Source organism: Pinus tabuliformis, chromosome 5_2 (assembly GCF_031772625.1).
Source record: "Pinus tabuliformis cultivar Carrire ecotype Pingquan chromosome 5_2, CPIR1, whole genome shotgun sequence".
In the NCBI taxonomy this organism is placed as follows: domain Eukaryota; kingdom Viridiplantae; phylum Streptophyta; class Pinopsida; order Pinales; family Pinaceae; genus Pinus; species Pinus tabuliformis.
In genome coordinates, this window is record NC_142306.1 from 193,262,751 (window position 1) to 193,274,704 (window position 11,954).

General features: G+C 33.5%; 1 pseudogene; it reads left to right on the forward strand.

The window, feature by feature from the left end:
• Positions 1-280: 280 nt before the first annotated feature.
• On the forward strand, positions 281-1,541 carry LOC149158227 (naringenin,2-oxoglutarate 3-dioxygenase-like; annotated as a pseudogene).
• The last annotated feature ends 10,413 nt before the right edge of the window (positions 1,542-11,954 follow it).

Sequence of the window (11,954 nt, forward strand, 5' to 3'; positions counted from 1 at the left end):
GTGGTTTCAATTGTTGCCCCGTTTTTGCTCTAACACCTGCATCACTTGTCTACTGCCTCAACACCTACACTTGCCATGGTTTTCAGCTTGTCTTCCTAGTCTTCCTTGTTTTCAAATCTATCTCCTCTGCTACTGCATCCAACTCTTTTATGGGCATATAAGGCCGCCATACTGTGTGCCTATAAATATAAAATAGCTCACCATTATTTCGATCACCTTGTGACCCTAAGTAGAGTAAGCCCTCTTTCTTGTTGCGTGACTAGTAATGTGATACTAAAAAATGGCGCCCACAATGGTGGCTAGCGATCAACGTGATTTCCTTGTAATGACGAAGCCACCGAAGTCCCTGCAGTCCATCTTCATCAGAGACAAGGACGAGCACCCTAAGGTGCCCTACAACCACTTTAGCAAAGACATTCTTGTTATTTCTCTCTCAGGAATCGCTGGGGAGGAGAGGGGCCGTGTGAGGGAGGAGGTGACCAAGGCATGTTCTGAATGGGGAATATTCCAGATGGTTAATCATGGTGTTCCCCAGGAGCTTGTGGAGTCTGTGACTCAGCTCTCCAGGGCTTTCTTCTCCCTCCCAACAGAGGAGAAGCTCAAGTACGACATGAGAGGTGGAAGATGTGGAGGATTTGTGGTGACCAGCGATCTGCAGGGTGAAGTCGTTCTCGACTAGAGATAAATATGCACTTACTTCTCTTATCCCATTCACCGGCGTGACTACACCAATTGGCCTATCAAGCCCAATGGCTGGAGGTACCCCCTTCCATCCCCTGCATCCCCCATATAAATTGATTTCAGCTTTGTTTCATATGAATTGAACACTAAATTGGTGTGTATTTATAGGGAGGTTGTCGAGAAATACATCGAATCCCTGATGGGTTTGGCATGCAAACTGTTGGGGATAATATCAGACGCATTGGAAATGGAAACTGAAGCAGTGGCCAATGCTTGTGTAGAGATGGACCAGAAAGTGGTGATAAACTTCTATCCCAAATGCCCACAACCAGACATGACATTGGGATTGAAGAGGCACACTGATCCAGGCACCGTCACTCTTAACCTTCAAGACCAAGTTGGAGGCCTCCAGGCTACCAAGGATAATGGCCAAAACTGGATCATAGTTGAGCCCATTCAAGGAGCCTTTGTTGTCAATTTGGGTGATCATATGCATGTAAGTCACATCGAATCACTCATCAGTTATATATGTCTAGTTTCAGTTTTCTTCTTTCTTGTATTTTTATTTTGATTGGTTATTCTAAACATTTATATGTTAGGAAGCTAGTTTTTTTAAACATTCAATCTGCAGTCGACACAAATACAATTGACACAAACTCAACGTGCAACTTGTTTTAGATTTATAGGCGCACAATAAGGCAGCCTTAGATGCCGATAATAGTTTTTACTGGTCTTCCTTGTAGATCCATGGATATATGGGTCGAAGGTGCATGGAAATGATTGCAACGTCAAGACAGATGGATTTCATCAATGTCAGTGCATTGAAAAACATTTGTAAGCAGAAGTTACACTGGTTTTAAGAATTATGTTTTTAAAATGGTAAATTAAATTTTACTTTAACCTCGTCATTAGCATGTGAATGGATCTTTACTTAATTAAATTAGTGGATGGGTATCTTAATTTGTATGACTGCACCTAGGGGGAATTTTGTAGAAGCCAAACAACCTATTCTAGACTTAGCCTAGAAAATACAAACAAAAGGAATGAATTGAAAGCTTTGCAAAGTTACAAAACTAGCTTTCCTTACAAACAAAAAGCAATTAGAAAGATAATTGGATGTAAGCATCGAACTAATTTAATGGCAATGGTTTGAACATGTACCTGTAACAAACTAGTCTATTTCCTCCCTTCAAAGCGGGTGAAAATGTGTAGCGTACACTTGAGATCCCACAAATGGTACCCAGTCGCGTGATTGTTGGTTGAAAGGCTAGATGGCCATTCTGGTAGGCTGACGATTCAACATATTTGCTTAATAAAACTTCTCTTTTTCTATTTATTTATAACCAGATAAAATTATAATCGAATATAATTAATGTATTCATGTATATGTGAAGCCCACTTAAGACGACGTTCCTTTAATTTTGAGTCTATTTATTTATAACCAAATAAAATTATAACTGAATGGAATTCATGGAATTCATTTATTCATTTATGAGGTTTTTTTAATTTTGATTTGAGAACTGGAAAAGAAAAAAAAACAAAAAATAAATGGATTATCAATTACCTTTGTGGATTCGACTTGAGAGGATTAGCCTCATCTTCCCTTAACCTGAGTTTTGGTAAGATTCAAAGGTACAATTGAGGAGGTGTTCAATATTTTCTTTCCAACCACACTTAATGCTTGTGCCCAACTAGGTAGTCCATTGATCTAATTTAAGTCAACCTAGTAAGGCAAGAGCGTTCATCAAGTTGAAGAGTTAATAGTTGAAGCCTAGCAGAGTATCTTTTATCAAGTATTTCTCTAACTCACAAGGATGGAGATGAGGAGTGGTGGCTTATATTAATATACCAGTTGGAGCAACCATCTATGTGTATTCTAGTTCAAGGATGCCTGTGTGCTTTATGCTTCCGCATTGTTGTTGTCTCTATTATTTCTTCTTAATTTCAAGTTTACCTAACCAATAATTTCATAAAATCCAGAATTACTTCCTCATGGTTGTTGTCTCTATTATTTCTTCTTAATTTCAAGTTTATTTCAAGTTTACAAAACCAACAATTTCAGCAAATCCAAAATTGTAATTCTGGTTACTTCCTCATGGTTGTTGTCTCTATTATTTCTTCTTAATTTCAAGTTTACAAAACCAACAATTTCAGCAAATCCAAAATTGTAATTCTGGTGAAAATTTCCTTGGTGGATTCTGGTGAAGAGGCAAACTGGAAATGTTGAAAATGTAGAATGTCTAGTGTTCTTTTTAAATTGACTATACCATTGGGCTATTCTAAATTGACAGTTGATCATCTTATAATTTTTTGTGTTTACCATTACAATTTTTTTTGTATCCATAATGCTTTTGTTGAATCTCAGCCCTTCGCTAAAAAAAGATGCAAGTTCATGCCAACATATTTTACTCCTTGAGGCATCTTCAGTGTTAAGTAATTTTTTATGGTTTCAACTATGTCCAAACTGACTTCCATTCTTGCTTTTGCTTCTAGGGCATTATAAAAAACTTGCACTTGAATATGAGAAACTCAGGGCAAGTTCCAGGAAGGTCAAGTCTGTGTTCATAGCAAAGGTCAATATATTTTATACAGATATTTGGAATATAATCATTATATGTAACATTAAATATTTTGTTGTTTAAGGTTTGCAAGATAGATTCTTGAACATATTGTAGGGTGCTAGCTATACACAACATTCGTTTCAAACATGATTTGAAATTTGTTCAGGGGCTACCTTTTACTTAACCAATCCATATTTCCATATTATGGTTTATTGTGATGTCTACTTTACAAACAGATTTGCAAGTAAACTTTGACTATTTATGGATTAAAACAAAATTAGTCAGTTCTTTACCATGCATACTGATTGGGAATACCGACATGAACTTTTACCAATAATTCCATTATTCATTCAAAACCTAATAACAACCTAATAACAAACGGATTAGTAGTTGTTAGTGCTTGACAATCTCTTGAAATTTTCTCCTTACGGGGTGTTTGCCAGACTGATTTTGACGATGACGAGCATAAAATCCTTTGCATACTAGAAGATAAACAAGCTCACGTTCACACTCATTCATGATGACAACCACATAAAATCCTTTTCATATTGGAAGATGAACAAGCTCACGCTTACACTCATTCATGATGACAACCACAATAGAATTGATAAAATATATAGTCTTGCATTTTCTAGAGAAATTCATTCATGATGACAACCACAATAGAATTGATAAAAGATATAGTCTTCCATTTTCTAAAGACATTTATGGCTGCTTCAAGGCTCTTGGTTGGAATATATTCATTCTGCTTTTATGAGACTTACATTTATTAGCTTAATATTTCAAACCACACTTTTTTTTTAATATTATATAAAAATAAATAAAAACACTTATTATTAACACACTAAAAGTTGGGAGCTAAGGCTCGGAGATGATTAATGTTCATGTCATGCACAACAGCTAGCCCCAGCAGCACAACAGCTAGCCCAGCAAGGACTACTGCTACGACAGTCACTCCCTTCTTATACTTATAATTGAGGAGAAATCCCGATGAAATTATTATTGAGAAGATCATGTGAGGATATGGGGACTTTGCATTGAAAAATGGGAAGCATAGGATGGTTTTGAAAGAAAAACCCATCATTGTAGTGTCCACAATAATAAAAACCATTATTATATTTGCAACCATGTTACTTCCATGAAATTTAAGTAATTTAAGTAGGAAATCAACAATCTTAAAATCTTTCTACATGCACTGGAAGGGAAGAAAATCTCTAAAAGGAACTATGAAACCTAGAAAAAAAAGATCTTCCTTGTTTTCTAAAACAAGAATGTGTGTAATAGTAGTTGGTGATTGGATGATGACCTGTAGTGTCCATTGGTGAGGACATTGGATATGTAATGAGAGTAATGGGTTGGGATAAATATTAGAGCATTACACCATATTATATACATATTTAATTCTTATAATTGGTGGTGATTTTTTAATAATTGTTTTGATAAACAAACATCCAATTACACATAAGTCCTTTTTTTGGTGTGGTGTATCACAATTTGGAATTTAATGTGTAATTTCTTGAATATATATATATATATATATATGTCAAACGACCTAAAGTAAGAAATAAATTTTGTGTTGCTTTTAGTGTAATTTTATATTTTGTGTTGTCTAATTTCTCTAAAATATCGTAGGAATTTATTTAAATCACATGCTTGATAGGTAACCCCTACAAAATCCAAGTTCCCTAGGGTTTTTCACTGTGCTAAATCCATATATATAGTAAAAAAACTAGTTTAAATAACAGAAATCAAGATTTCATATCAAAATTTTCTTTCAGATCCCAACACCAAAAATTCCAAAGGGTCACCCTAAAAACAAATCCAAATAAATTTATTTATCAAATACACCAACGAAAATTTATGTGATATTCAAATATCATACAAAATATTAGTAATAAAGTCAACTGAGGTCATGAAAGGATTTTGGATTTTGTTTTATGCATGGTAATATTTCTGATAAAAAATATAAGTTTGTTTATTATTTATACAAAACGCTTACTATTAGAAGAAAAGGAAAAATAATGATCGTGAGCAAAGAACCATGTAATAGTACAAGTGAATAGAGAAGTTGCCACTGTATTGGGATGATAAAAGTTTAGTAGTTTGTTTTATGTTGATAATTTTAACATATATATTTTTGGTCTTTTTGTGTTTCACAATTTATTTTAAAATTAAAATAAAAGTAATTTTGTGACTAGTTATTCCGTTGGTGAGTGCTCTTACAATGACATTGTTATGTTAGCATTTTGGTTAATGTTGTGAGAATTGATGCAGTTGCAAGACACTATTATGTTAGTGCTATGCTCATTATTATGTTAGTTCTATGCTCAATGATGCGAGAACTGATGTGGTTTCAAGTTGTTTGGATAAGACCGAGGGGGGCTAAACAAATGTCTAATTAATATTATTATGTTTCCTTATGTGGAGGATATATTATGTGCGAGAAAACTGGGGCCCTTTGCATAGTGAGTGTTGTGACACTAATCAATGATGTGGTAAGCCCTTTTTATAGTGAGTGTTGTGACACTAATCAATGATGTGGTAATTGATATGGTTTCGTTGTATGAAACTTTTACTGTGTGGAGGAGGAGTATGTGTGGAGAAGTGGGGTCCTTTACATAGACGAGGTTGCTCTGACTCTCACGGGGTGTAGAAGGAGCTAATATCATTTTTGTAACAATTATCGTAATCATTAGACTATAACAACTACTTTTATTATGTAGTATTAAATAAACTATGTTTTCAATCCATGTAACATGTAGTTGCAGGGCATTGTGATGTTAGTGCTCTACTCAATGATGTGAAAATTGATACGGTTGTAGGTTTTTTTTCATAGGCCTAGGAGGGGTGAACAAATCTCCAATAATATATATATATATATATATATATATATATATATATGGGTTAGAAATTATATATATATATATATATATATATATATATATATATATATATATATTCTAAATTATATCATCGGTAGAAAGAAAATTGAATCTTCAAATCAATGTTTTAAATTACCAAGAAACACTGTAAAAATGAATTCAAGAAATTTCATTATATTGGGAGATACTTCATCATGATAGACATTAATGTATGAGAAAAATCTAAAAAGTGTTTTGGTTATAAAAATTAAAAGAAAACCGATAATGTATCTTATAACTAAGTGAGGAATAATAATATGATTATGTTATTTCTTCAATTTGAGAAAAAAATAAAAATCTGCATAACACTCTTTTTTTTTCTTAATTAACGATGTCTTAAAACTTAGCTTTCTTTTAAATATATTATATTTGTACTTTTCTATGTAATTATACTATAAATTGAGTGGGCCTAACGATTAAGAACATGTTTTTAGTCTTAAAAAATCATATATTCAAAATCCCAAAAGAGTAAAACATTTATGCCTTAATAAAATATATATACCTTTATAAACTTAATAATCAAATTGAATAAATAATAATAATATTTACTCTTTAATAATAAAAAAAATTATAATAATTTTTGTACCATTATTAAAAAATCTCATTCATATTAAAATTATCTTTACAATGCATTGATTTCACTTACTTTAATGTTTAACTTTAATAAACATTATTAAATATTCTAACTTCTTTTGATTTATAAGAAAAGGCGATTTCTAAGAATGAGAGATAATAATTAAAATATTTTCCAAAATATTTTACACTATTTTTTAAGATACTTAAAGTATGGTTTAAGAAACCAGTATATATACCTTTTTATAATGGAAGGGAAAAGATATTTTATAACGAAAACAGTTATATGCACGTGTATATTGTGGTTAAATTAAAAATTTTAATTATGTTGTAATGAGATCATAAAATTTAGTTACAAAAGTTAAATTTTAAATTATAATGATTTTAAATTAACATATTTTTACAGATTTTTGTTTATTTTAAAGTAACATATTTTTACATAGATTAAGGGGATGAAAATTTTATGAGAGGTATTGTTAAATAAAATTGATTTCGATTTTAAATTAACATATTTTTACATAGATTTATGGGATGAAAATTTTTTGAGAGGTATTAAAGATTATTATTAGATATGGTTTCAGAAAGTTTATTATTATGCATTATACAGATCCATAAAATAAAATTTTAGTTTATCGTGATTTTAGTGAATTTTTTCACGTGAAAAATATTTACTAATTTTTTAATAATATTTATTAAAATGTTATTTCTTTAACATATTTTGAGGAAAATATTTTTATACGGTTTTATTATTTTTCCATAATTTGGATTAAATATCACAACCCATGTGCATTTTCTCATGGAACCATGCAATAAGAATTACGATACCTGTGAGAGGGATTAAAGGTTATCGAATGTAGTTTAAGGATAGTTTATTATTATGTATGATAATAATTTGATTTATAAAATAGAAGTTCATGTATGATAATAATTTGATTTATCTTGGCACAAAAACAATCAAAAGACTACACGAGAGATTGGTTGAAAGAGCGTTTATCTATTTTGCAATTGTATAACAAGAGTATTTTGAATGCTACGTGGCTCATTTCAGGGTTTGTCTATAGTTTATTTGACTGCTTTTGATATAAAGAAATAACATAGCCCTGATACTAACTTGATATGAATGTGAAACTATTTGTAAATACTTTGCAAGGTATTCAATTCAGTAAACATACATGTTTAAAAGATGCACATGTCTTATAGTTAAAAACAAATGACTTTTTCAGCTGTTTATTACCCTTTTAAGTGTATAGAATTAATTCATTTCTCTCTTTAACATACTAAAAACACATTGTTCTTATTGTCCACTTCTCCCAATCTTAAATTGACACTACTTCTTCCAATCTTGAACTGACATGATAGCTGCACCTGCAACTACATTTGACTTGCTTTCTTCTCCACTTGTTATCGACCACAAACTGTAGCCTTCCGTTAAAGTTTGTAATTGAAATTTTTAATTAGATAATTAGATACAAATAATTTATTCACCTCATTTAAATAGTTTTTTGGCAAGAGGATTAACCATTATGAAAAGAAGTGATTTCCTAAATTTTGCACAACTAAATCCACTAAAAAATTGTAGAGAAAGAAAATCCAAAGAAAAAAACTTACACCACAACTTTCTGGGTGCAGAGATTTGTTAGAACAAAACTTTTGCACCAGATTTACACCAGTACAAGCCCCTCCTAACATTACTGAAGATTCAAAGCTCTTCCACAATGAAAAAATACAGCTACCACTGAATGAATTGAAAGAAACTGGAAGGACCGCAGATACCGAAGGGATGCTGAATTCGGCCCTCCAACAGTAATACGACACGATCTTTGGCCACTAGAACGACGCTTCACACACTGGTCCTCACACTAGTCAATAGTGTAAAGAAAGGAAGCAACCCACACCTTTGAGAAGGTTATGTGCCCATGGATGAGTCAGAGTTGAGATTTAAATGTCAAGCTAAAAATTCATGCAACCTTTCGACATAAGAAAATTACAGCCTCTTCTCATGCTTCTCGAGGAGCTCGACATAGACAAAACTACGACACTTCTTCAATTCATTCGAGTCACCTATGAACTCAGCTTTAACAGTACAGCTCCAGTAGAAAATGGATACTCATGCCTTCAGTGATTTCAGTGTTGTGACGGAAAAAATCGTATCCGACACAAATGACATATTCAAATAGTGATTTCCGATGCAATTCAGCATATTCAATTAGCAGGATGTGCAGCATACTCATTCCACCAGTCTGCTCACAACGACTATGACAAGGGCAAACCACCCACATTTTTCTAGAGCAGCGGCCTCATGCAACAGAAACCTTTAAGTGCCCTCGTCAACTGGCCGAACTCACTGTAAAAACTCCTCAATCACTCAACCACCTCCATGAAAATATCGATTTATTAAGAAACAAACTCTCCCACATTTAAGATAAACTCAACCCCTGCCTCAGCTCTAATATCAACATAGAATTTAACGGAAGACAAAATATGGAAGAAGAGATGTGCAACTCTCAACTGAGGCTTTCTCAAACTAGAGAGCGTAACTTGATTCATTCAACCAGAAAGCACACACATTGTAATTACAAATCAGTTAAGGAGATTGAACAACCTCTTCCAAATAGAATTTGGAACCGGATTAAGCACCATTGTAAGACAACAAGAATAATCCAGAGAACTACACAATTCTCCGTTATGCTAAGTAAAATTTTGCTCATAGATTTAAAAGACCCAGGTTACTAAACATATGTCTGGATGAAAATACAATGAATAGAAGAAAACGACCATGGAAGGAAATATATATTTAGAGCAGTTGATCAGATGTAATATGAGCGGTGAATCCATCCAATAAAAACCTTTTTTTTAACTCGCTGCCTCTTGGTTATTCTTTAGTAGCATACAATGTGTGATTGTTGCTGACGTCTTCTTTTGGAAGGCCATCCCTACTCTAATGGCCTCCTTAACCGATTTGTTCTTCACCTTATTGAATACTAGCTCAACTTTTCAACTCTTTTCCTCATCCTGTTATTGAACTCTACTTCAACACTTCAATTTTCCAGTTAAATGTAGAATTTACCGCAACTCTTTTGTAGGGATTGTTCAGCGCCATTTTCCGTTCGCCACTTTTTATAATGCATTTCTCAACTTATTTCCTTTACTTGATCTTAATGGACATCTCTTGTCAGTCCTCAACATAAAATAAACATCATGCGATGAAAAGTTACACTGTGTGACCTCTACTAAGGAAGATTCCTTATTCCTTCCATTCCTACATATTCCTTCCATTCCTACATATATCTTTTCCATGTGCGTGTGTCCTCTTGTGGGTACTAAACAATTCTCTCCACTACCAAACCTTCATGGGTAAACTTCCAAGGAATGGCTTCTATCTCCACATCATCTATGATCAGGGTCTCCAAGTTCCACCTTATATCTAATCAACTAAGTTTTGGGAATCAGAGGAGTATGATGGCTGCTGAAGAATCCCTAAGCCAAAATTTTAGAGATATCACCATGTTCTAAACAGAAGGAAGCAATGAGAGGATAATCTTCCACAAATATCTTGCCATAAATCGGACCAGATGCCCAGGATGGTACGACATGATAGAAATGTGGCCACATGGTAATCTAAGCATTTTCTTCCCAGATACCATTTACAATTTTTCAGACTACAAAAGGTTGTAGTGGGACATCATGAATGTAGATGGAAAAAACGAAACTCACTACACAAGAGTAAAATTTGGGGCCAGAGGGACCACACAAAGACAACGGAAAGGTGAATGGCTTCAACAATGGTGGAATGATTTCGACCTCAACAAAACTGCTATGGATCCTCTTTTCTTCCAGTGTGACTTTCGATATGAATGTGAAACTTATGGATTTTTAACTGAATTTTGTCGTTCTCCATGTAAAACTATTGGAGATGTCAATAATTATCAAAATAGTCAAATTCTTGGTTATTTTATGAAAAGACACCATGAATGGCTAGTCATGACTAAGATTAAACACCAAATTGTCTTAAGAAATCCTATGATTGTACAAAGAATTTAAACAAAGCCTTGGGATTCTTGTAGATATCCTCAAATAATATTTCAAGGGGCCACACCCTTAGGGGACTAATGGTTCTCGTGGGTTTGTCCTTAAAGCTTCCACAATGTAATAATGTTGTCTAGTCACAAGACTGAATGTGACCAGTTTTTTCGTGGGTTTTTTTTTGTTTAAAAGTATCCACTATGTAAAAGTTATTTATAGTACAATGTTTTCTGTGGGATTTGTTTAAATATTCCACAGTGTAACCTAGTACGAAGATTCTTTAGTCATGAGACTTGGAACACTTCTCCGACTTTTAGTGAACTTTGAACCACATCTCTTCGACTAACGAAAGATAGTACTGAATCTGTCTACCTGATTGTTGGATGTTTGTCCCCTCATTTTCCTATATAAGGAAGGAGTAAGGCTCATTCTGGGCATTCGGAGTGTGAGTGTGATTTTGGTTATGTTTTTGAGTTTTTAAGTCTGAGGAGGAATTTCTTTCTTCCATCTCTTTAGAGTCGGATCTGAGAAGTCTGCGCATGAGAGTGAGAGCTCTAGTGAGAACCTAAAGTGGCCAGACTCTTATGTTTTTGAAGTCTGTATGTTCTCGGAAGAATTCAAGTTCTAAGACTGTGAAAGGCCAGGAAGCCTTCAAATAGCTTCTTGCTTGACAAGTCGCAAGATTTCATAAATGCATAAACAATCTATCTCCGGAAAGGAGCTTCAGAAATTCTCTTTGAATTTGTAAAGGAACTTCTGCGTAAATATATGAGTATCCATTTTCTAAGCATGATACATTATGCTTGAGTACATTTTTTTTTCATGTGTTAAAACTGTCTATTGAGGTAGTATCTGTGAGACAAGAGGTTCACTTGAGGTTCACCAAGGTTTGAGGAACACTATTCCATTAAATGTAGGAGGCCATGTGAAGGACGCTAGTGTGTGAAATTCCAAAGGTTCGTGTAAAGGTTTTTGTATTGATCACAGAGAAGAGACTCAATGAGAGCAAGCTTCACGTCTGAAGCCCCTGCAACAAATTGGTATCAGAGCCAGTAATGCCTGGTTCATTACGGTTACTAACCAAAATATATAAGTCTATAAAATGGATAATTCTATAAGATCAGTCTCTTTCAGAGAGCTTGAAGTTGAAGAACAGGATGAAGAAAACCCATTAAGAGATATGTTTTCTTCATCA